Genomic DNA, 24,484 nt, shown 5'->3' on the forward strand with positions numbered 1-24,484 from the left:
AGGTTCGATTTACTTTCACAACTAATTCAATATCTGTGGCTGCATTAAATCATGTATGAGAATAGTTTTTAATCTGAAGAGCAAGGAGGAATTTGGAGAAAACTTTAGCTCACAGTCAGGGAATAACTCCAATCCTCTTATAAATATAACACTTGAGGTCATTTTTCACCAACCAGTTTTCCTGTCTTATGTGGTCTCCAGGGAAGGGTCCTGGATAAAATGGGGTACTCGAGCCAACGAGCAGACAAAGACTTTTGATGAAGCAGTCGGTGTGACAGGGACATGGCAGGCTCGCAATCAAGGTGTTAGATGATAGGAAGGCCATAATGTCTGTCCTTTCAGTTTAATCACAACCCCATAGCTCAGGTTTTACTTGGCAGTTTCAATCAGCATTCCTGTTTCCTTTCACACAAGGCTTGACCCTCTCATATTCTTCACTCTAATGACAAGTTTCACTTCTCACCTCATGCTCATTAGTCACCTTTGTAACCAATAACACCATTGCAACGGGCTCTATAAATTCACACATGAATGAGTAGCTCTTTTCGTAATACTGTCACATAAAGCCAGTCCATTTGGTGCGAATATGACTAGAGTGCAGCTGTTTTATGCTATGGGAGTACGATTAGTTTAAAAGGAAAATGTAGTTATTATGTGTTAATCAGGCCAGACTTCAAAGGCTTTTAACTTCCTGGACTACAGCTGGACTTTGAAATTGGATGAAAAGAGTTCCTAATGGCAAATATGAGAGAGGTCAGAGGTCGTGGTGGGGCTGTGGTCTGTCGGCTGCTAAGCAGATAAACAGTGACAGGGTAGCAATAGCCTCATGAAAGTCTCCATAAAGTAGGTTTATAGCTTTGCATAGTAAAAGTGACCTCTTCACATCCCTTTAGTCTGTAATGATAGTGAGTGCTGTGACACCAACACACACCAGGGCCTGCTGAGTGCAGATGAGAGGAAGGCTGAGCAAACACGCCTCCCTCGTTCGCTGAGCCTGACTCCTTCCTGTCACTTCCTCTGCTTTACGGGAACGTTTCTGTGTAATTCCTGTGTGACTCTATTTAAATTGGAGGATTCATTAATGAGTTTGCAATGATGTGGCCTTCGTTTGACCCACATCTTGGATTAAAAAAAACTCCATGCTTTTCTCAGACTCTCAATTTCAACATGTCAAAATTATTTGATATCAGTAAGTCAGCACGGGCTCTTTCCAAAAATAAGGAAGGGGGAATGCTTGATGTTCAGAGAAATATACAGATGGGCTATTTTGGCCAGAATTTGATACTACTAATTTCTGTATGGGGAATATCAATATGACATTTAGCGAAAACAATAGGCCAGCCTCACTTATGTGAGCTTACCTTTTTAAGGTGGACAGGCTATTCTCTTTTTTTATTCTTAAAATGACTGGAAGAGCGAGTAGATTTTAATATAACTGATTGTGTTAAATGGGCAAACGCTAATGACTGAATGGCAAACAAATTGCAGAATTGGTTTCACAAAATGTCAAACCATTTCTTAAACGTTCTTTGTCTTATTGTTGTTTTTTTGTTCATAGTCTAGTTCACTTACTTACTATTAGTAAATACAATAGTATTGTCTTTACTACCTTTTCAATGTTCTGCACGTGTACATTGTGGTTGAACTCAACTGGGTGTGCAGCCACACAGGTATGAGGAGCTGCTTTGGTTTCTTGCAGCTGATATGTCTCAGAAATAGTTAATTTCATGGTTGGCACAGTGCATCACCCCCCCTGTATGGAGTGAGGGTTAAGGCTGTATAATGCATATAGCTTTCTTTAACAGCACATACCTCTGATATTCTCCGGCTGCTCTGGGTCCAGTGTGTGTGAAATGGTGTGTGGTGAAACCCACTTCTTATTCTTTTAGCATGGCTGGCACCCTTTTGATTTCTTAGGCTCCATTACTCTTCCATCTGGACCATGCTTAAAGGCAAAATGTATGTAAAGGGTTTCCAGCATATCAGACACAATGATAGTTTTCTTGTTCATGTTTGAATACACAGATGTAAGAGCGGATCTTACCCGAGAAAATATGTAAATCATAAAAAAAACAGGATCCCCCTTTTAAATAAATGTGAATTTAAAATGTAATCATGGTGACATTTGAAAGCAAAAGAGATAAAAACACTTCTACAAGTAGTTGTGTGGGCTTGATTTGACAGTTTTATGTATTGGATTGAAATGTATCACTACATAACCTAGCACACTGCAATCAAAGATGAGTAGTAGTATGAAAGCTGCACATAGGGAAGCACACTGTTGCTATCAAATTAAAGTGTCCGTGACCCTTCTGGCCAGCTCACAGATGGACATCCATCCAAAACACACTGTTCCCTTTGACCATAATCTTGACTCTTGACCGGGGTCATTGAACTTGACAGGATCCCGACCTTGTGGAAGATGGAACATGGAAGACATACGGTTCACATTGACCCTGGCTTTTAGCACCAGTGATTGTTATATGCATTTCACCTGACACTGACAGAAGCAAAGCTCCCCTTTCTTTTCTTTTGATAAAGGCAAACAATAATGAGAGTAAAAGGACAGGTATTTATTCTTGATGACATCTATCCGACAGACTGCTTCACTTGCCAGTTTTAATACAAATAATTACAATGTGTCACATAAAATTGGCAGACACCACACAAAGCAAATCTTCCATACAGAATTAGCCTCCCTTACTCTAGTGTTGTGTTTCGCCAAAAATAACATTTGAAATGTGTTGATGCCAAACACTGGTACACAGAGAGAGAGAGGGAGAGGGAGAGATAGGGAGAGCACAATATGAAACAGATGCCACCACAGATGGAAGATAAACAGACGCATACATTTTTGTTACAAAGCAGAACCGTCACTCGCGGTACTAAATGATTATTGTGTTTGTGGCGAAGTAGCGATTCATAGCCTGGTGTCTCGTGGGTTTCATAGAAATCTGTACATCTGGCTTAATGTGGAAAATAAAATATCTTCAACATAGCCTTTGATATAGGACATTTGATAAACTAAGGCACATTTTCGTTTGTCCTTTGATTTATCTTGTCAAACCTTCAGTATTCGTAGATCAAACCTATGGGTCGTCCAGTAGGAGTGCAATGTTAAAACCCTTTCATGCATGAATTATGAAAACCTCAGTCAGGATTTTTTTACCAAGTGTTATTATTGCTCTTGGGGCATGAAAAACAAGATTTGAATTATTATTTTTTTTTAAATCTAGTTTTTTCAGAGATTTTTATATGTCTGTCCACCCAGGTGGACAGTATGCATTCAGGGTTTGAACTGAAGAGATGTACATTTTGAAAAAATGATAAATAAAGATGTGCAAACTTAAAATTACATCATAATAACATAAGTATATTGATTTACGGCCCAAAAAGTTATTGCAGATGAAGTATTTTCAAGAATAAACAGGGCCAGGGGCCCATTTGAGGCCCCATGCACAGTTATTTGATGAGTGCTAGTAGAGCCTCGCAGCGGCGAAACCGGGCCACGCCACCCTAATTGCGCCACATAAGCGCATAGGTGCGCCTCAGATGAGGCCCCCCTCCGCAAGGTGTGGCCCCCTCCACAAGGTGAGGCCCCCTCCACAAGGTGAGGCCCCACACAGTCTGCATGATCTGCCTGTAGGGAGGGACGGCCCTGGGTACAGCAGCAGCAGTACCAGTATTCATTGTAGTTGAAATATAGCCAGTGATGCATGACGTCCACTGTAGTGGACAGGTGGTTAATCATGATTTCCTGCAAACATAAAATCAATACTTTGATAATTTATGAATTATATGATTCCTTAGTTGTTACTTAATGTCACCACATTTTGTATACTTGCAGGGGAAGCTTTCCACAAAAGGATTGGCAAGATATAGATGGGTGACTTGGTCCATGTGGCTTTTTGTCGTCCATCTTGGTTTAGAGAGATGTATCATGCACTTACACTGACTTTCCACTGAGGGGCAGTGTATGGGATGATGCAATAGGGTCCTATGTAGTGGCTGATGGTGCAATTATGCAAAAAAACCAATGCATATACAAGAAAACACCTTTTGAATTGCTGTCCACTGTAGTGACCTCTATGCATGAAAGGTTAAATCTGACTGTTTGTGGTGCAGTTATCAGCTAAAAAAAGACATTAATGACCAGAAATACTTCGTAAATTAGAATGTCTTTGGTTCTGTTATATCTATTCTAATTTATATTATTGTTTTGTATTCTTGGACATACCAATGCTGTTTGTGTTTGGTGTAAAACGCCAAATACAATGATGACTTTGAGTCTACCTGTCACCCAAAGCGTGTTTGATAACAGGGTAAACCAAGATTCAATGTTTTTTATCTCTTCTTTGGATTAAAAAGCCCAAGTTCACGGAAAACAACCTTTTTGTCGCTTTTTCAGCTCAGCTTTTGATGGCAGGTACATGTAGCAACAATTTTCCGCTGCCGGACGAATAAAATACTTCTGATTCATAAAACCTAAAGCTGGAATCTAATCTGTATTCCAGTCAATATTTAATCATCTTAACTATATTATTGTATAATGAATAATTTAATTCCTTTTTACTTTTTTCTTGTGATGGCTGTCTTATTAACTCTAAGTGAGAAACGCAGAAGAGACTTTAATGTGTTCACCTTAAAACCCCTCCTCTCCTCCAGTGCGATAATTACATGCAGGAAGTTTTGATTAACTGCCAGCACAGATGAAATTAACCGTCGTCCTCCTTCTGAATATATTCTGTAGTGTGTATTTTGACAACTGTTATGTTATGGGATAGGTATGTGGAGAGGTGAGACAAGGTCTGGAGCTGTCACGAATTGAGGGAGCACAGGCAGTGATTTTACACAACGTTGATGGTATAGAGTACAGTAGACCCAGAGGCAGCACATATTCAGTGAACTGGAAGGATTACACAGCTAGCAATTAGTGCCATTGTCTCTACCAACCCTCTACAACAAATTGAACCTTTTAATGTCTGGAAAATGTTGTACTTCTTAAAATGTGTGCTCTTTTTTTTACGGATATATGCAAATGTCATTCCTTTGCTCAAATTTCACAAAAAATGCTATTATAATGCTCGATGTTACAGGGACTCACTGTTTTGACAGCCATTGCTCACTTGTTGCTAACACACAGTGCGCCGGTCCGTCTGTTGTCCACTGCTGGAGGGTGAAAGTGTCTCTGACTGTCTCTTCCTCTTTACAGGTCTCTCATCATGGAGCCAAGGTTGGGCTCTGAACACAGACAGCTCTCCACCTGAAGCCTTCTCCTCTGATCTGCTGACTCATTCCACACAGCAGAACGTTCAGTCCAGGAGGGAGGAATCCAGGAAGAGCTAACCACAGAGAGGCCGAGCGGAGGGAGATGACAGGTACAGCAGTACACAAGCTTAGCTGTTTTTTTTAAGCAAAGGGCAACCACTCAGGGGTTTCAGGCACCCACGCACAAATATTTTAGTGTGCAGACAAATATTTTTGTGTGTAGGTGTTTTGTAACTGTAACACACATACGTAAATAGATGTAGAGCCGTAGAGAGGGAGCATATTTTCTGTTTTCCATGCCCTGGGCATTAGACATACCAGGAGTGACAGAAAGCTCGCCAAGTGGGATAAGATCATAAAACTGCAAGGCACTCTCCTCTCATTTTCAACTAAATGGATAAAATTGTGTCAGCATGTTCCTGCGAGCCCCTCCGGATCAGAACTGCTGGCACGACTATAAACTAAAGCACTTACTTCATGACAAGACAATGAATCCTTTCCCATCAAGAAATACTTCATTTCAAATGGCAATTGTTATAGAAAAAATAAAGTAGAGCTGGGTAACATTGACAAAATATTAGATTGTGAAACTTATGACCAGGGGCCTCTATCAATGTATTAACATATACAGTATATGGTATATTACCAGTAAGACAAAGCACTATTTTTTAATTCCTTAGTTGGACTGTCACTCTACTTAACAACCTTGAAACACAACCTAAAGCTATGATATCCAGTTATCAACAGCTATATACAGTGTAGGCAACATTGTAATTCAAGCTTTTGAGTGTTCTGTTATAGTTGTGCGGAAAGGTAGGTAATCTGATCAGTGAAGCAGACCGCATGGCTTACGATGCATTGATTTTCATTAAGACTCCCATAGCCTGCTCTAGCATTGCTATCATGAAATACTGCGTCACAGCTGGTTGTTTACAGAGGTGTTGATGGGATCTCTCCCTAAGATTGTAAAGGAGTGCTGTGTTAAATTCCCTTTACTCTATTTAGCTGATCCTCTGTAGTTTAAGATATTTCAATTACCGCCGCCACCGCTTCTTTCTTTCAGGTAGAAATTGTTCTGTCACTTTCCTAAGTCATTAGGCTTTGCATTAACCTCGGGGACCAACAGGGTCAGGTGTCACCTCGTGGTCGGGGGGCACAGATTGAAGAGGAAACAAGTGAAAGGATGTAAAAAGTGATAATCATAAACTGGATGAAAGGACATCTAGAGGTGTTAGATTCTGTCGGATTGGCTAGATAGGTGTCAGTTAGAAATGTATTTTGCTGTCCCTCAAGGGACGGATTCCAGACGTACCAAAAAAACAAAAATCCAGCAGGGTGGGTGGAGGGGGTCTGGAGGACGGGTCTCGGGCGAACGGCCCGGGGGCAAGGCAGAGTTCAAAAAAGGGGAATTCGGGCGGACGGCCCGGGGGCAAGGCAGAGTTCAAAAAGGGGAATTCGGGCGGACGGCCCGGGGGCAAGGCAGAGTCCGAGGAGGAGTGAAGACCAGACAGCTCCGGAGGCCGGTCAGGAGCCGGTGTCGGCAAGATCCCCCATGGAAGAGGACACAGGACCGGCAGGACCCCCGGCAGGAGAGCAGTCGGCGGAATCCCCAACGTGACAGGACATGGAGTTGGCAGGACCCCCAGCGGAAGAGTAGTCGGCGGGACCTCCAACGTGGCAAGACATGGAGTTGGCAGGACCCCCGGCAGAAGAGCAGTCTGCGGGACCTCCAACGGCTCAGGACATGGGGTTGGCAGGACCCCCGGCAGAAGAGTAGTCTGTGGAACCTCCAACGGGACAGGACATGGGGTTGGCAGGACCCCGGCCGAAGAGCAGTCTGCGGGACCTCCAACGTGCCAAGACATGGAGTTGGCAGGACCCCCGGCAGAAGAGTAGTCTGCGGGACCTCCAACGGCACAGGACATGGGGTTGGCAGGACCCTCGGCAGAAGAGGAGTCTGCGGGACCTCCAACGGCTCAGGACATGGGGTTGGCAGGACCCCCGGCAGAAGGGCAGTCTGCGGGACCTCCAACGACACTTGAGTGGGTTGGTTCGCCAACAGAACCCGGGGAGCTGGCGTCGGCCGGACAGCCAACAGGAGACAAGGCGCTGGAGTCGGCCGGTATGCCGACAAGACACGGGGAGCTGGCGTCGGACGGACAGCCATAAGGACACGGGGAGGTGGCGTCGGACGGACAGCCAACAGGAGACGAGGTGCTGGAGTCGGCCGGTACGCCGACAGGACTCGAGGAGCAGGCGTCGGCCGATGAGTCAGCAGGTGACGAGGAGCCAGAGTCGGGACCATGGTTACTGGAGCCGGCACTGAAGCCGGGACCATGGCTGTAAGGTCCGGTTCTGGAGCCGGAAACATGGCTGTAAGGTTCGGTTCTGGAGCCGGAAACATGGCTGTGTTGGCCGGCTCTGGAGCCGGAAACATGGCTGTGTGGGCCGTCACTGGAGCCGGAAACATGGCTGTAAGGTCCGGCTCTGGAGCCGGAAACATGGCTGTAAGGTCCGGTTCTGGAGCCGGAACCATGGCTCTTGGGGCTTGAGCTGCTAGCTTGGCCTTGCGACTCCTCCTCTTAGCAGCCGCCTGAATACTCCGTGGACGTCCATAAGCCAGACGAGTTCCAGAATATGACTCCTGGACAGGAGCAGGAACTGGGGCAGAAGCACGGGTTGACTTCAGACGGAACCCACCAAGGCGTATGGTGCCAGGTTGGGAATTGGGAGACATGGAGCTAGCATGCCTGGGGCTAGCAGGCCGGGAATCACACACTGAGAGGAAGTCCAAAATCCAGCCAGGTAAGAATTGAACTAAACCTGGTTTCTCCATTGCCCTCTGGTGTGCCTCAGCCCGAACAGCCTCTCGCTGCTGACCCCTGGACGCTCCCAACCATCGACTAGAGCAGACAGCCAAAGCAACGGTTAACTCCAATATCTCCTACTCGAAAGGATCTGCTGGGCCCATATTTCAGGTCGGTTCGTACTGTCACGGTTTGTGAAACAAGCAGGACCCAAATGCAGATATAAACTGAAACTTCCTTTATTTCAAGGCTATGATATATATGTACAATGACAAAACAGAACACTCACCGCAGAACTAGTCATGGAACAAGACGAACCGACCAAGACAGACAGAAAACCCAGAACTTAAATACACACAAGACTCAATCACACAACAAGACACAGTGAGGAGGGAGGAGAAAACACAGGGGCCCAGGTGAACATAATCAGACAATTAAACACACCAGGGAAACTAATGACAAGAGGGAAACACAGGGAAAAGGACCAGACAATAACCCAAAGGAAAACATGACATGGAAAACAGCAAAAACACCCAAACCTACAAAACTATAAACGTGACATAACATGAGAATCGTGACAAATACAAGATAAAAAGTGCACATCTTGGACATAAGTCACTGTGAAATCCTGTGTTATCCTATTATTGGAACGCATTACAGACATCTGCACCATAAAAAATAATGATTTGATTGTCAAAGCAGAGGTGATTTTGTCAGACATATTTTCCTGCTGTGTCTACATCAGAAACCCCTGCTTTGGTTCCAAAATCCCTCAATTACTTTTCAACAAAGAGCCTGTTCAGAAAGGTTGTATCATTCCCTCAAGGCAGCACACTCTGTGTCTTCACTATTCTTCTCTGCTTTTCTGTCATTTTAGGTTTGACAGTTCTGTGGTTTGCTTATAGCTGAAGGCAATTTGAAAACTCCATGTGCCGACTCTCCATGGGGCCACACAATTATCTGTAGCTTGATGGCTGTGCCCGACTGACACACTCGGTGTCACCATATTGAGTGTGAGTGCAGGGTGGGAAAGTCGAAAAAATCTCCCCTGAAGGCACAATGCAACAGCAGCATAGAGATCAGCTGCTGGTGCTTAGTGTATTGCAGTGTAAGCTGTCATGTTAGCATGAATTGCTGAAAAGACACACACGCATCATTTAATGTTCTCTTTCTGTTGTCTCATTATCAACTTCAGCTAAAGCAGTTTACTGTTTTACCAAGCTGGATGTGAGCTGCCTTCTCTATTAAAGGAAATATTGTTTATGTGTTTGCTTGTGTGGATTTGGGAAGGATAAGGGCGGTGGAATCGTTATTCTGTCCTGCACCATCTGTGCTTTGATGAAAGTGTTTGAATGGGGCTCCCGTGATTGAGTGGCACCTGCTTGTCAGAGGGTTGCTGCTGAAATATTGCTGCATTCAAAGAAGGCAGTACTCCACCTGCATGCCAATCAGGCTAATCCCCCTCCTCCTACATGCACTCAGCCACAAACATGTGCTTTCTCTCCCCCACTCTCTCCATTGTTTCTTTTGCAGCTTATCCCCTGTAGGTAAGAACAAATATGCCACGCACAAAATCCACTCATACATTGACAACGCTGGAAAACAGGCACTAATTAAATGTTCTCTGTGTGTACTTTTCACTCAGTCTGGCTATCGGTATGTTGTGTCAGAGGGATTGTCTAACCTAAACATGGAGGTACACTGACACTTGACGCTATGTAATTTCTGCCCACTCTCGCATGTGAGCCAGCATTGATTTACACACTCAAGCTGTTGGGTTTTTGTAGCAGGATTTAGTTTCTTCTGTTATTTTAAGTAGCTGACATCCATATAAACACTTGTATCATGGAAAAGGATAGGAGGGAAAACGAGGAGTGTTATATCTCCCCGTTTTAAAGCTATTGATTTACACTAGAAGAGATGCGAAAAGGACCTTTGCCCGAGCTTATGATCATCTGTGCTGTTGTATGTGTAGTTGTACTTGCTGGAGGAGTGTGTGTGTGTGTACATGTGTGTGATCATACATCTATGAGTGTATGCGGAATAACAGAAAAGAAGGGGTTATGAACAACTGTCAGCAACAGGAGCTCAGCTATGCACACACAAAGCAGAAGCCCATTCTCCTGAGCATCTTCTCTGATCTCTATTTTCTCTGTCATGTCAGGACAGTAACAGGTGTCTCACCTAAGGCAAAAGCACTGTATCACTGTCTTCCCCTTTATCTCTCTGTATCTATTGTTGCAGCTCTCCGGGATAAAGCGGTTACATTGTAGGGATTTCGGTACCCAGGTGAGGTGCCTGTCATCGTGCCAACTTTGTGTGTATCTTTGGCGCTATAGCTTCATTGGGACATTGCACATGGAGCTGCCTAGCTTGGACACATTGCCAGCTATGCACTCATGCTGCTGGATGAACAGAAGGTCAGGACATGCTACAACACGGTGAAATGCTGGCAACGGTGCCAGCTATTGAAGTCCAGGTGCCAATATCAGCCAGGTTCTGATTTTAGGTGACTCACCTAGGTATGTTTTAGTGATTTTTATTCGATTTCATTCATCAAGGTATCACACAGTAAGCCTGCACAGTGTACATTTTTATTGCAAATTGGATCTGTTCCGTAATATCATCTACCATGCCTAATGGGGGAATGGGACATTAACATGAAAAGGAGAAGATAAGGAAACTGAGTCTGGGATTGTGTCAGTAATGCATTTCTTCCTTTTCTCTGTTTACATAGCACGCAGTTTGAGTCATCATGTCATGTGTTTCTGCCTGTCTTCAGACATCCAGACCCTTTCCCGTCCTCCAATAAGCTTCTCTCTAAAGCAGGTAGTCTGAATGTGATGCAATGGAGACTCTACCGCATGATTAAACACTGTAAGATTAATTTACATCTCAGCGCTGTTTGACAGTAGGATGTGTCTTTCACAGGAAGCTGACATCATTATCTGTCCGACTCCTGGAGCCCGAAGCTCAAGTACTCAAAATGTAATTTATGAAGGTAATAGTTTTTGTAAAAACAATTATAAATACATTTAAGTAATATCGTCATCAACCATGCAACGCTAGTCTGTATCTATTTTACATACCGCTGCTTTCATGTCTTTGCATAGATCGAAAACCAATACAATTTCAACCTTTATTATAAACCCAGCTGATTTTCTCCAGCTCTTTCGTGTCCCTGGTTCTCCTACGGCTTTATGTTTGGTAATGCAATATATAGAAATTGGTTATTAATTACCCCTTCATTATAGGAGACAGAGCTCTGACAATCAGACAGAAGAAAGAAAGCGATTAGTTAATGCCCAGAGTACATAAGGTTAATGATGGGTAACTGGGTAGCGACATAATGATCCCTGAAAACACACACATCACTGTTAAGTCCATCTGTGAACACATCTAAGACAGCATTTGCTTTCCTAAATCTAACAGTCAACAATTGCAGTGCTTGCTGATATACAGTCGATGAACTTTAGAAATAATATATATTGAATGCAGCATAAAGTGTACACGCCAACAGTATTTGGGCTGTCGACAAATATTCTAAATGCCAAAATATATGTGAATCGGAAACAACTGTTAAATTGTTCTAATTGTCTTCATTGAGAAAAACAGGATACTTCTAGGGCCTTAGACTAATAATAACCTAAACATGGAGAAGGCCAACACCACCTGGCAAATGTCACGGACACTCAAGTGACAGAGGGGAGGGTCCTGTTTGCATTGAATCAGCCCTAATTGTGGTTGATTGAAGTATTACAGACTAATTGTGTCTACAGTCATGGGCTCTGTTCTGTACAAACCGAAGCATTACTTCAGAGGAGCACTTAAGCATATTTTAAAATTATTTTCTCAATTGCTTGTTTGTTTTGGGAATTACAACTGTCAGGAAGAGGAAGTGCATTTTAACAGTATTCAGAAATCAAACTAATTACACTAGGAGTATTTTCTCTTTCTTACTTTCCCCCTTTTCTTCTCTGAAGCCGGTCAATAAACAATCTGCATAACTTTACCACATCAATATTTAATGTGCCAGCTAAAGGTCTCCTCTCCTACAGGTCGCACTCAGTCTGTATTTGATGTTTACTGCTTTGAAATTTGCCACGAACACAAAATGTCCCAAGGGGTTTCACCAGTGTGTGTGTGTGTGTATGTGTGTTTTCACTGTGTGTATGCATAATGAAGAATGTTTGTGTTTAATATTTTCTTGTACTTTTCAAGTCTGCTTATGAGTCTGTGGGTGTTTCCATACATCAGAGAGAGAGAGGCCTCAAAGCCCTCCCAAGCCAGTAGAAACTGCTCCCCCAAATTGCTTACAGCCGGTCTATCAGTGGGGAGGGGAAAATATGGGGGTGCATTTTTAACGACGAAAACAAATGAGCCAACACAGGCTCACAATTAGGGGGAAGTCATGGCTATGTGTCGTCTTTAGATGAGCAACATGATGGCCTCTTTACCCCTAGCGGGGGCAAAGCGCTGCCCCAGGAGATGGCTCATTAGGGCTGAGGGGAGGAGAGGAGGGGCTGCTGACAGTCAAAACAGTGGGTGTGGAGAAAGGGGGTCGCTGCCTCTCAAGGAGCAGAGGGGCCTGGCTAAAGTCCTCTCACTACAAGAGCCATTTCTAATTGTGTGGAGGACATTAGCTCCATGTGCGACATACTGCTGCTAACCAACGTGTCACACAAAGGACAGCTGCCATACATTAAACTCTATTGGCAAAATATTGCCTAATCAATTTGGAGGCTTTGCATTGCGCTGATGGTATTGTTTTCATCTTTTAGAGTTGTATTTATAGTTACATCTCAAATCCTGCACAAATGGTGTCTCATTTTAGCAGTTTTTTTCTGATGGTTACTGATATTTTCTTACCACAATTGTGTCTTATTAATGAAGCGTGAACCTACAGATAATTGGCACAAACCATATACAATTTACCACTGTACTGAGTCAAAGTCAGAGTTCCTCTCTTAATCGATCAACAGTCATGAAATCACTCTCAAATTATTCATCTTGAATTGTAAAGCAGAAATGTGACTAACAGAGTTGATACACTCATTAGATAATGCAGCTCATTAATCATGATCGGGTTGTCACAGATCGTGCACTGTTGAATTGGTTTCATTTGAACTTGTTGAGCGGTTTGAGACCAACGGAACAAAGAAGAATAGGCAGTGTTAACAGGAACTGTATACATGCTTAATCTGATTCTGTTACTGTAGGGATAAAGTGAATGTGATCTCCTTCACAAAAGCCTTTGTTCAGTGGGCGCAGCAGCTTTTGGTCCCATTATGGGACTGTGCACGTAGAGCGCTCTGGCTCTTTAAAAGCTGGAAGAGTGCCACCAGATGGTTAACAGCAGAAGTGAAGATATTGTTTTTATACCCTGCATTTTTAAATGATCCATTTGAAAATGTGCCATATTGAACACAATACTAGTATCTATGTTGTATATGGAAACAAATTCCTAATTTGGCGACAATAAAACTAATCTATACTGTAAACATTATGAAACTAAAATAATTGATTGACAGATGCAAAATGCTGTTTAAAGGCTGTGTTATTGAAGACCGACTACTCTCAATTAAAGGGGCGCCCCGGCATAATTGTCCTCTTAATCAAAAGATATAATGTTTTAATAAAGGAATTTTGAGATATGTTGAATTAACTGTTGTGTCGTAAAAGCTTTTCAAATCCTCTACTTCCCAGGAATCTCTTGTTATTATAGCATAATGAAAGAATATAAAACAAGTCCCTGATTACCTGATGCTACATAAATGATTTGTCAAACTTCCTCTTTGAAAATGATCGCCGTGCTTTACTTCTCTGGGGATCAAAGGAATTAAACCTAGCCAGATTCATTTGTCTTCTGTCGAACATGGTTTATTATTCTATACTGCTATATTCAACCAAATGTGCATTACTGTAGCTTTGGCACAACGGGGATTCACACACACAAGTGCAAACGCTTTATTTTGGCAGCTAATTAAGAACCAAGTAATCACCTCTAATCTGTTGAACAATAACAAATCGTTTTTTTCTCATCTAATTAATATTTTCAGTTAAGCTAATTCAAAATCATCACAAGAGTATTCACTGGTGAGTTTAGCGTCAGGAGTTTAGCAACAACGTAATCATTCTACCCAGAGCCTTTTTAGAAAGTAACAATAACAACTAGTTAGTCTTTTCCAACCCTTAGTCACTTAAAGCTTTTGTTCTAACACTATTTTCCAGACTTCCATTGGAAAGATCTTTCTAAAGTTTTAAACATTTAAACCATTTAACTTTAGCTCCTCTAAAACGGTGCTTCTGACACCTACCCCGAATCCTTATAGCCACATTAGCTCTTTATCAAAGAGAGGTGGTGTTAACTTAAGTGTTAGAAAGAGGCTGCTTTCATCAAATGGATGCTGGGAGTCTTTGTGACTCTCATCCTGATGGACACTGCATCTACTGTGAATAAAAGCTAAGTGCTATTTTCTCAGCATTTAATGAACACGGATCTAGGAAGCCATTTATGCCTTTGTTCCCAGGCTGCCAGGCTCTTTATTCATCTGCTCTTAATCGGTCAAAGTTGGATGCATTAACCAGCAATGATGTATCCGTGAATCTCACAGGAGTGAATCTATTTTGTAAATCCTTGTACACTGACTGACTGTTAGATCTACCCACTAGCCTCAGATCAAATAAAAAAAGCTAGCTGTTAGGTTTTTTTGAAACCGCTCCACCAGCTCGATAGTCTTCCTTGCTGTTTTTCTTTCTTTCAAGGACACGTATTGCACGGCAAGTTTATTTCTAACGCTCAGTTCTTGACACTGGAAAAAAAAGGTCTAACACCTCCATCAATCACCGCTCAACCAAGAACAAGAGAAAATGATGCTGCTAACAACATTATCACAGCACTTGTTCACATCTCATTGATTTGTCAAAAGCCATCACTCAAATGTCACATGGTCCGGTGCTCTATTATGGAGAGATGGGCAGCACAAAAGACCAGGCACCACAGTGGTCTCAGTGATTCTTAAAATGACATGGAGTGCTTGGAAAATATAACATTTAGTTTAACTAGCACCCCACAGTCATTAAAAAAAATTCTCCCTATCGTCCTTTTCGCTAAAAGTAACGTTTATTTATAGATTTCACTCAGAATTATTCATCGTTTTTAAAGTTGTTCATCAATTCTTTTAACTCCATATCACAAATCTGTTTCTCAGTATTAATTTTCTTAATTGTAAAGGTTCATAAAGGGGAGCTTAGCCTCGGCGTTCTCTCGTACTGCAGCCATTTTGTTCTTCCTTTCTGTAACATTGGAGCATTTGCCAAAGGAGGTCTACATGAAGCCGCAGAGATATCCCGAATAGCATTCTTTAATATAGAAATTGTATGAAACAAGTCGGGCCACAGGGAGGAACGTGTGCCACATCCCAAAAAAAACTCTTTCCGCCTTCCTGTCTCTAATACAAATGCTCCAATTGGCCTGTCAAAATACAAAAATGTTTTTAATGTTTTCATAAATTATTGATCACAGCAGGACCCCCGCCCTCATGATCCATCTCTGACATTAAGCCGACATAGCGCTCAGTTTTTCCAGGGGACAGTGGCACACGCCTACTCCCCTGCGGAATACTGATGTCACACTATTCATCATCTTCTACTGAGAGGCGAATGGATTCACCTGCGAGGGTCCCCAGTGGTGGCTTCATGGACAGCCTCTGCCCTCCTGTCCCCTCTGCGGTGTCCCAGGGGAGGTTTCAATTAAACAGCCTGAATGTTCGAGACGTTTTAATCCCTCTTCCACCTCGTTTATCTCTGCACACACACCTCTAGAGCTCAGACAGTGGAAGAGCGCATCCATGGATAAAACCATCTCTGTGTTCACTTTGTGTACTAGTCTTCTATATGGAGATTAGCTCGCAGTGTGTAAGGGATTATCCTACTCGTGCCTATTTAGATGCCGTATAGAGACTGTTTCTAGATTCAGCTTTGACACTGCTGATACTGCTTTTGTCAGGGTTATGAGCATGGTTGAATCTTAAGAATTTTATTTAGAATATTTATATTCATTATTTTTTTTTTAAAAACCCTCCCCTTGACTTATAAAAATACAACTGCAAGACCATCTCCAAAACAGTCAACAATAGTACAACCATGGTAAACTTGTGTAATCATGTACCACAAATTAAAATACGGAAATCCTAAAAGATATTCCAATGTACACCAACCAATATACACAATGGTAAAACCCTCATAATGTACACCAGCTGAACCGTTGTCCTCGGCATATGGTTCACCTTTATGCACCAGAGCTTACGAATGGTAAATGGACTGCATTTATATAGCGCTCTATAGACCCCTCAAAGCACTTTTACATATACGAGTCAGCATTTACCCGTTCACACACTTTTATACAGCTGCCCTACAAGATGCCACCTGCTCAGGGATATTAACATTCACACACACTCACACACCGTAAGCCTTGCCATAAGGAGCATTTTAAGTATCTTGACCAAGCAAAATGTAGACGGCAGTGGCTGGGGAACAAACCAGCAACCTTCCCACTAGAAGACGACCTTCTTGTATTACTTATATAACTGTTGAGACAATAATACAAAGGCTGAAATAGTGCATACATTTACGCAAAAATAACTTTCTTTGCTTTTCCAATAAAGTTGGAAGATACTGTTCTTTAAGAATTAGCAGAGTTGTTAGCTCATTTCTAAATATGAAACAAGAGAAAATAAACTTAAATTGATAGTGGAAGTCAAAATAACTGGATAAAGTTTTGATATTAAACTGAACTGACTTCTTCTGTCTTCAGTTCTTCATGTTATAGCATTGTCAGGAAGCTATTGAGTTGACCTTTTTCCTAGCAATTCTTATGGTGAAGATGATTTGACCTTTCATATATTTTTCTCTTCTTCGGCACGTGACTTTAGAGAGGTTGAGGGGCAATAACAGTATGTTTACACTGTCAGCAGGTTGCAGACCTCTTCTCAGGGTCATTATATGTTCATGTTAAGATTGACATGTTTGTGAGAGAGAGAAACTTGATGTGATGACCTTTAGTAATTCAATTAAATATGCTATAATTGTCTTTTCAAGATGTATGCCGAGCTTGGCTTCAATACTTGTCTTTTATGTAATTGTCTTGATGGTTTTACAGTGTTTTAGAGTGGTTTTCGAAGACAATCTCGGGTTGACGTTTTTTGAGAAACGGCTTGTTAATTGCCGATTGATTAGGGCTTAATGGGAGTATCGATTGAGATGATCTGGATCGTAAATTCTTCATGGGATGTTCTGAAGTCAAACAGAGCTGGCATGTCTGTGCAGGTCATGTGTTAAACGCACATCATTAGTCTTTTACTTTCAGCTCCTCACTCAACTGTCAACCGAAGCAGTGGGCGATTAGTGTTGAAGTTAAAGAAGCTGAGTAATCGTCTCTATAATCATTTAGTTCCTCAACTATCGCCACAGTTTAGAAAGGTTGAATCTTTGTTGATGGAAGGCTTGGTTTGTTCTTTTCCCAGTCCACTCGGTGACATATCCTCTGAGCTTCTAAGTATTAATCTCTGCGTAAATCAATACTTAATGTATCTGCTCTGTTTATGTGCACTTTCCAATTCACAGTCTAATGCACACTTCATTAATGAGCCCTACCTGGCTTGGCGTTCTCAGAAATGTGAACAGCTGCAGCATTAAAAGTGAGGGAATCTATTCGGCTCACGGACACCACCGTTTGCCCGCTTCAATATGTTGTTAATATCCTTTAAGTCAAAGGAACACAAGCATACACTGCAGATCATTTCCTATCGCACAAGTCTTTGTTTTTTTATTTTAAATATCTCCATGATGTCCTTCTACATACGAGTATAGAGTAGTGTCTATCAGTCTGACACAGACAGAGAACCATCTAAAGACAGTGTCTCTGGTAAAGGAGGATGGTGCCCGGCAGCCAGAGGGATTCATCACTCATCAGACACTGTTAGGGACATTTAGGAGCTTAATTTTGTCGTTCCAGGCGGCGATACAGCCAGTGATTCAACATTGTTATACCAGAGACTGATGTGTCCTCTATAACAGATGTGCAGACGGGCGGCTATTCCTCAAGGAGAGGGATGGCCTCTCCTGCTGGTGTCACTGGTGGTTGATCTATATTCTTCTTCTCCTACAACTATTTGTTATGTTTTCAATGTAAAACTGGTTTGGATGGTATTAAGCAAAGCTGGTGAAACAATTAGTTGACTAAAACATTTACGGAAAACATGTTGAATGTTTGAATATCAATTGCGTTATTTCTTTTACATAAAATGAATTCTAAACATTTGAAAGTGTACAAGTGTAACAATGTAAAGCTTGTCTCTGTTTTATATCTATGAGGTCTATAGACATTAATATGAATCATTTTGAAGATATTGCCGCGGGATGTCATTTTGGGCATTTTCCTTTGTTTCATTTTTTTGCCCAGTTCTGCAGACTGCATACTCTAACAAACACCAGTTTATGGGATACACATGTTGATTTAGAGATGTGGCTTTTAGGAGAAAGCTAATTTGATGATATTAATGAGGTTTTTTTGCTTTGTCTTGAAATTACATTTCACTATAGCCGGACAATGATCTGATTTGTTATGCGACTGCAGTCTCCAGTTGAAAAGAAGAAAGAGTTGCCGTACAAATCCATTGTGGCATTGCCCAGGGCTTAAGATATGAACGTGGTTGATCTTTATATTGCTGTTCTACTTGTACCTGGATCTCCATTTTAATAAGCTAATTACTGGGCAGCTGGTTGGCGGCCTGCGTGAGCCTCAGTGCTTCAGCCTGGGTCTGAACGGGCTGCAGCCTCTGCCAGTCGTGTGCAGACAGCTGCTGTAGTGCGCTTTCCAGAGATGTCAGAGGAAGCCTCCTCTAATCCTCGGCTCCCCCGCTGGGAGCCTGTTGTTGGAGAGGCATCACACAGAACATATGACACTGTTGATAAGAGGGACTCCATGCGATTTAGTCAAATTAAAAAAGGATCACTTTGGGTTATTAGCTAACTGTTTGTCAGAACGTTATCGCTCTCAATACGATACTTATTCAAAGATGGCTTGGAGACGCTGATAGTGTCTGGCTGTCACTGGGGTTTTCTCATGAAGCTAGTGCAGCTTTTCATAAAGTGGAGACTGAGAGGATAGACGGTGCTTGGGTTTAATAATGTATACCCTTCATACCAGTGTGGATGAAGTGTGTGTCATTCAGAGGTGTGAATGGAGTCAGATCCTAGGGGGATTGATGTCGAGTTCTGCTAGTAGACCAAAAGAAAGGAAAGGCTTTCCACATGATTTGCCATGAAGCGGATTCAGACACCACAGACAAATGCTCTGCTTGCACTGATTTGTATCATATGATAGCACTGCATGGTAGTCAAGCAAAGGTCTTCGCCTATATTAGATAAGTGTGTGCAGTATTTGAAAGAAATTGCCCGTTGGTGACCTTTTTGTTTTGCGTTTATTGCAATTTGTGAGGCTATATTAGCAGTGGCATCAGATAAGCCGTACAGTGAAAACAGTCTGGGAGAACTGTGCTAATTGCTCTGGAGATTTTCCAAGATGCTTATCTAACCGCAGTTGTGAATTATGAGCACAGTCAGATTTAACTACCTACACACCGTACAGCTTTGAACACAGGGAGGTCGGACCTGGAAAATAACTGTTTTGTATTTTGGCTGTGTGTGTGTGGTTCGGTGCATACAGAGAGACCTGCACACACACCAAGTGGGTGGTAGAGTCTGACTTTCACCTGGCGAGAAGCAGCATCAATCTCTCTGGACAAAGAAGAATGAAACCCATCAAGATGAGCGTGATGAGTTTAATTCACTGGTGGGCTTGTGTTAAAGGATATAACATGTTTGATATTCACAATAATAAGAACAAAATGACTATAAGCCTTTTATTCTGAAGCGCCGGGGGGATAGAGAAGGCAGCTCACCCTATAACTCATACAATACCAATCCTCAAATCCCCCTGTACTTCTTAATACAAATATTATTCACAAAAAGTACATTAATGCCAGGTATAAGAATGATGTCAGGGAAGATACATTTAAACTGGGAATTGTCCGGTTGGAATCTAAATATATATTAGCTGATATGTCTTTTATTATTTGATATATCCCTGGTGATTAAGGAAAGACCCTGTCAAAACAACAGAAACACTCGTGTATCACAAACGTGCACCCAGATATCAGGAGAATAAAAATGGCCTGTGTGTTCAGAGGGGGGCTCACAGAGGCTGATTGATTTGGCTGTAAGAGTGACAACAGGCCTCCCCTGTGTTTCGCTCCGCATAATTCTTTGATTAATGCCGTGCATCCTAAAACCGCTCCACTGCAACACCAAATCGAATTAAATCACCTGGATACAATCTGTAATTGATTGGAAATGTCAAAGACGAGGGCTTATATCATTAATAACTTGTAGGATTTTTCTAAAGTGTGGATAAAGTGATATCTTTTTATATTGTGTTTTTTTGGCCCATAATGCATTTTTCTTATTATACTTGGTGGTACCATGATGTGCAGTATCACTGGTGAATATCATATTTTCTCTTTTTAGTCCCTATTTCAAATTGACAGATGCATGTGTCAATGCTCCCTACAGGCTTAATTCAGATGTATGTTTCGTTGTTGTTGGTTGTTGTGCACCAAATCAGAAGCCACAGATCACTAAAGCATTAAATGAAGGCACTGTATTCCTCTATCCACTTCACAGTGTATGACTTTGTTTTAAATCAATACTGTAAATTATTGAAGGCGTGGGACGGGGATATGCCAAATGATATTCATTGAAGGAAATCATGTTCCCCTGGGCTCTCTATAAAGCAGCCCATGTTCTCTCACTTCACCTCCTGGAAAGCCAGTTGTGGATCAGAAAATCTTACTTTGTCAGATTGTATTTTTCATGAATAACAATTACGGGCCTTCATAATTCCTTTCTTGTAAGAGTGTACTGCCTCAGTGATTGATCTGCTTAATTCTGCCTATCCTTACCCCTCCCAAGCTGTGATAAGGTGACAACGCACAACAACACATAATACGGGTGTTTAAAGGTGTATCTGTGTCCTATTTCAGGCTCTACAGAACCAGGAAGTGTTTTAAGGTCATGTGTGTTAGGGATGTGGAGAGTGGAGGTTGACGGGAAACAGGGTGACAGCGGTATTACATAAAACTAATATATCAGTTAGATGCAAATTCAAAAAACAATAGTATGTTTTCTGTACAATATTTTCAGTTTAAACTCACTAAGCAAGCTTTTTTTAATGCTGGAATTGATATGATGGATGTACAATTAAGATAAACAATTAGTAAGAGAGGTTGTATCTTAAAAGAATCCAAGAGTTTAAAAATCCCAAAACAGCTGCAGCATGATAAACGTATGACAACAACAACAATGGATTTTGGTTAGGTTTGTATAACTGATGCAAACTTAATGAGTATACAATCAGTAACAGGTGTATCAGTCAGAGCCTAAACAAATGTGGTCTGGAATGGTATAACGCTCTCTTATATGAACATTGTTTAATTAACTAGCCTTTTAGGAGGAACAAGTTAACTGCAATAGTAGCGGCAGTGGCAAACCGTGTCTATCACAACTGGAACTTCTGTAGACACACAGACCCCCCGCGCCCCCCCCCCCCCCCGCTGTTATAATGTCCTTCTTTTCACTGAATTGTCGTCTTGAACAGGGTACTCGCAACAATTCCGCAACAACATCATCTTCACCTGTTGCACTTGTCATTTCAACGATAAAAACGCCAAATGAATTGCTTCCTCGCATTCATCCAATCATCTGTCTCGAGCCAGTGAACTACCGGGCCTTCTAGAGTACCCTGGAACCGAGGGAAACTCTGAAAGAATACGCCCATTGGCTACAAATCAATATATGATTGGTTGATCAAACTGTCAGTCCAAACGAACGCTCTCATTCAGTGCAACGGCCAGGGCATTCGATCAAGGATATAGAATACCTTGGTTGAAGGATATTCTACCCAGAGACCCAGAACAAGATCTGATTGGTTGCTTTCTTTTCTAACACAAAACCACTGAAATGCGTAGTGCATGGTCCGAGAAGGACAAACAAATCAACGTAACACTGTAATATTACAGATCAACAACACAGATACCATTCTCATTTATTCCTTTTATATACATTTTATTTATTTAATTACATCGATTTTTTGTTTGTTTTATCTGAGTGTTCCAGGGTATTCTCTGAATACCTTGAAGGCCCTGACGGTTCGCCACTGAGTAACGGTAACAACAGCCCTGATTTTGAATCCCAGCTTCCTCGCTTTTAGCAGATCAAATCATCATCATTGCATCACGTCAAGTCAAGATAGCCTCCCCCACAAAACCTGAGATAATACGTGCAAATGTGGCATCATAAGCATCTCTCCCATCAGAAGCGGTGCGAGTCACCTTCGTCTGAGCAGGTTGAGGTTTGATGAGTATCCCTCAAGCTCTGCTGACCCATCATTTTAAAGAAACTGCAAGGCAAACAAGTGCAATATGTTCTGGGCTGTGAAGGTCCAACCGTTTCTTCACTGATGTTTGACAGCCATTATTATTCTACCTGTCAGTATTACATGCATAAGTGAGCAGTTGATGCCTTATGAGAAGTAGTATCCTGATAGAGCCATCAATACACACATCCTTGGCCTCATTCAGTCTGTCACACCTTGTTCCACGCTGTGTGTGTGTGTGTGTGTGTGTGTGTGTGTGTGTGTGTGTGTGTGTGTGTGTGTGTGTGTGTGTGTGTGTGTGTGTGTGTGTGTGTGTGTGTGTGTGTGTGTGTGTGTGTGTGTGTGTGTGTGTGTGTGTGTGTGTGTGTGTGTGTGTGTGTGTGTGTGTGTGTGTGTGTGTGTGTGTGTGTGTGTGTGTGTGTGTGTGTGTGTGTGTGTGTGTGTGTGTGTGTGTGTGTGTGTGTGTGTGTGTGTGTCTTCTAGTCAGAGGGAGGTTTATGAATAATTTGACAGAGTGTGAGATCTTTGAGCATTTTCTGCTGGAAATGGTTGACTATGCATCAGCCTCAGTGCCTCCCAGTACAACACTGCCCTCATCTTGTCTTTATGATGGACTAACAGTGCACTTTTGTAGACATCAACAGATACTTACAGCTAAAACCATTTAATGTCAGGGCTTAGTCATACAGATTATGTTTGTGTGAATGGTGCAAACAAGCATTCTTCTAAGGATACTGAAATGTGGGCTGTTTTCGTGCAAAATATCAAGCCATCGTCTCTTTTTCTTCATTTTCTTTTTCTAAAATCCCCCTTCTCCTTGTGGCTGAATTGCGTCATGTAATCATCCCCTGCTGTGAGCTTGGCCATCAAGCCATGTTATTTACTCTCAAGCATGTTTCTTCACACCCGGGCCTTCACCCTTTGTCCCCTTACATGTGCAGGGGAAGATAATTCTGTGGCTTTCCCCTCTGCCCATCTCAAGTCAATCCTGGCTGACAGTTTAATGGCCCTAAAACATGTGGGTATAGTCTATAGAGCTGATATCTATACCGTGCACCAACAGATGAGCAATAGGGAAGGGGTTGAAACGAGTGGGATTAGATGTGTGTGAAATGTCACTCTTGGAAACGCACAACCAAGTTCAATCCTGGACACAGCAAACTAGAAGGCGTGAAAAATGAAGGAAACCAAATAATATAGTGATCGAAGTGGAAAATGTCACCCTTATAAAATGAATAGTTTGGCATTTTGTAATTACACTCATTTAGTTTCTTGCTGAGAGTTGGGTGAAAAGGTTGATACTATTTACTTGATAACTTGTGTCAATATAACCAATAAGCAAATCTGAAAGACTTCCCTTTTTTCCGTAAAGTAATTTGCAATCTCCCGATTCCATAAAATGCGTCTCAACTATCACTGAATAACATTAACATAGAAATCCAAAGATTTTAATACATGCAGCATCAGGGTTTTAGGAGGGATTTGCATAGTTTAAGATTCTCGCTCAGCAGCTCACTTTGGCCAAACGCATGCATCTAATCTCAATTATGCTGCATAGGCACATCGCCGCAACATAAGGAGGGAAGACATGGAGATGATGTCCAACATTTGGAGTTCAAATTCTGGATCCAGCATGCTGTTCTGTTTTAGGTTTGTGTGTGTGGCCATATTGTCAATTTAAATGTAGTCGTAATTGTGTGAGACATCAACATGTCAAAAGTAACAAAAGCATTATGCTATGTAGTGTAGTGTGTGTTTTTCCCTTTGAGCGGATTGATCTGCAGCCAATCTGTAACCAATTAAAGAGCATGTCCTCTCCAACGAGCACAACTGGAGGCCCATATTGTTGACATAAAGAAAGCCATTTGAAGTTTATTAGCTTTTTAACTGGCTCCATTTCTTTGATGCCTTATGG

The sequence above is a fragment of the Notothenia rossii genome (assembly GCF_949606895.1).
Source record: "Notothenia rossii genome assembly, chromosome: 7".
In the NCBI taxonomy this organism is placed as follows: Eukaryota; Metazoa; Chordata; class Actinopteri; order Perciformes; family Nototheniidae; genus Notothenia; species Notothenia rossii.